Source organism: Alosa sapidissima, chromosome 23 (assembly GCF_018492685.1).
Source record: "Alosa sapidissima isolate fAloSap1 chromosome 23, fAloSap1.pri, whole genome shotgun sequence".
Lineage (NCBI taxonomy): Eukaryota > Metazoa > Chordata > Actinopteri > Clupeiformes > Clupeidae > Alosa > Alosa sapidissima.
In genome coordinates, this window is record NC_055979.1 from 8,910,972 (window position 1) to 8,913,471 (window position 2,500).

Consider the following 2,500-nt stretch of genomic DNA (forward strand, 5'->3'; position numbering starts at 1 on the left):
TAATCAGCTTTCCGAGTGCCTCTAAACCCAATTTGTAAGCAGCCTGCGGGGATCAGACGCACCAGCTGTCCGCGCGGCAGGCCGACTCACGAGCCGGGATTTAATTTCAGAGGCCAAAAACCGCCAATTACAATTCAATTAAAACCAGTGATCTCTGCACTCTTAATAGGCCAATGTGGGCACGTCAGTTTCCACACGTCTGACTAACACACTCGGGACAGGGGCCGTCGCAGACATGCTGTCAGGATACGCCTCAAAGTTAAACATATCGAGCGCTCAGGGATTTAGGTAATTTACTACCCAAATTCTGACACGTCATAATCACTGACGATGAATTATTCCCAGTATGGGTGTAAATCTGTATGCTGCTGGTCCCGTGACACTTCCCACTCTTTTTCAGGAGGGGGTGGGGTGGGGTGGGGGTGGGGGTGGAACAGAGTGCGTGGGGGGAGGGTAATTTGTACCCCCCCCCCACCCCCTTCTTCTTCTATTGTCTCCTTAATACGTTTTAATTGCCCTAAAGAAAATTGGGCTAAGCCGATCTTAGTCAGGAGCGCCAGGTTTGGATGCGGCAGCGCACCGAGAGGCCAGACAGCCCGCCCGCTCCCTGAAAAGTCACTTTCTTGAGGAAGAGAGAGATTAACGAAAAGAAAAAAAAAATGAAGAAACCCCCCCCCCCCCCCCCCCCCAAAAAACTCACATCTGCCTGTCTCATGGACAGCGCAATACTGCAGTTCCACAGGCGATAAGGCTACAATAACAGCACCTTAACGTGCTCGGAGCGCAGCCATACAGTGGAGTCGTGAAACGGGAAGTGGGGCAGCTCGGACTGGAAAAGTGTTCAAAGTGGGCCCCTTGCCTGGTTCCTGCCGGGCCGCCACTAAATCCGTCCTCGCTTGGGTCCATTCCGTACTAATTAAGAGGAATTCCCCATTAGAAACAGCTCGGTTTCCATAACGCCACGCCACGCTGTCCAAACACATGTGCTACAGAGCTCAGGGTGTTTCGCTCAAAAACACGCTGGGAAAGGTTTAGATTTGCCACGGACATGCCGGGGTCACAAGTTCATGTCGGGTTCGAAACCACATGTTCCATGCTCTCATTGTCTTTCTCTCTCTCTCTCTCTCTCTCTGTCTTTCTCTCTCTCGGCTATCCTGTAACGCAAGCTGACTCCGATCTAAATGTTTCACCTTGATTCTCTCTCTTTTTTTTTTTTAAAAAAGGAAAAGACAGAGAGAAAAGAAAAGGAGTCTTCTCATAAGTCACAGGCAGCTTTAGTTCATTTCCTGTGAGCCGAGGTGCGGGGACAGCCATGGGGGGATGTCTCGAGCAGAGCAGCACGCAGAGAGAGAGAGTGAGAGGCATGATATATGGGATCAACCAGATCCAATTTGTCTTGCGGAAAGGAGGAGAGCCAGTCCTCCAGGGCGAGGGACGGTGCTGTGATAGTGGGACACATCGTCCAAGTTGGTCACATATTCCAAGGCTTGTTGTATGTATGTATGTATGTATGTATGTATGAATGAATGAATGAATGAATGTATGTATGTATGTATGTATGTATGTATGTATGTATGTATGTATTAGGGGTGTGAATCTCTCATGTAAAAGACGATACGATTCGCATCTAGATATATGGGCACGATTCGATACAAGAAAAGATACATGTTTATAAAAAACGATTCAGTACGATTCGATGCGATTCGATGCAATTCAATGCAGTTCAAGAATGGAAAGCATTCTGAAAGATTTTTTATAATTTGCTCAAGGTGCACATTCATTTTATATTATCAATTATCATGGTCATGGTTGTCAATTAGCAACAAAATGTGTGAATATGATTATCTAAACTGAGGTTTGTTTCATATACTGTATTGAAATGAAAAAAGAATAGTCTACATTTCAGTCAAGCACAGCAGCCAAATACAACATAAAAATAATTTTTTATAGACTTTACAGATTTTATAGAGTTATATCTGATTGTTTTCATGGAGCTGTAGCCTTATTGAGGTAAGACAATACTGAAATAAAATAAAACAGTGCTTAAGACACTCTTGGCCTTTTCTCATATAGGCCTAGCCTACCCTACAAGAATAAAATAGGCCTACAAATCAATGAACTCTCTGGGCTTATTTTGTTCAGTAGACCTAATGCAGAAACCTAAAATGCCACAAGTCTGAGTGAATATGAACAAAATCATTGGCTAATGATATATGCATCGTTTTAGCAGCAAGGGCCAAATTATTATTTAACATTAAGGAAATCCCTTCATCAAAGGTAAGGCTACTCTACAGACTATCGTTGCTGTAATTTCGCGCTGGATTTCGAAAAACAAAAGCCGACCGAGTGCAAGTTGTCACATGGTTAAGTTGCAATAGATGTATGGGTAATCAGGTCATTTGACAACTTTGGGCAATGAATGTAACCAAAAACGAACTGCATTACCCACAATTCCGTGCCACGTATAGTTTCAAAACCGGAAGTGGGATGAACGCACTGC

The 2,500-nt window shown here is 44.4% G+C and overlaps 1 long non-coding RNA gene across 1 annotated transcript in view; it reads right to left on the bottom strand.

The window, feature by feature from the left end:
* Positions 1-2,500, bottom strand: part of LOC121698043 — a 14,571-nt gene that overhangs the window by 6,579 nt on the left and 5,492 nt on the right. Inside the window, exon 2 of the long non-coding RNA XR_006026681.1 lies at positions 198-203. This is a non-coding gene — a long non-coding RNA (uncharacterized LOC121698043). The remainder of the gene's footprint in view (positions 1-197; positions 204-2,500) is intronic.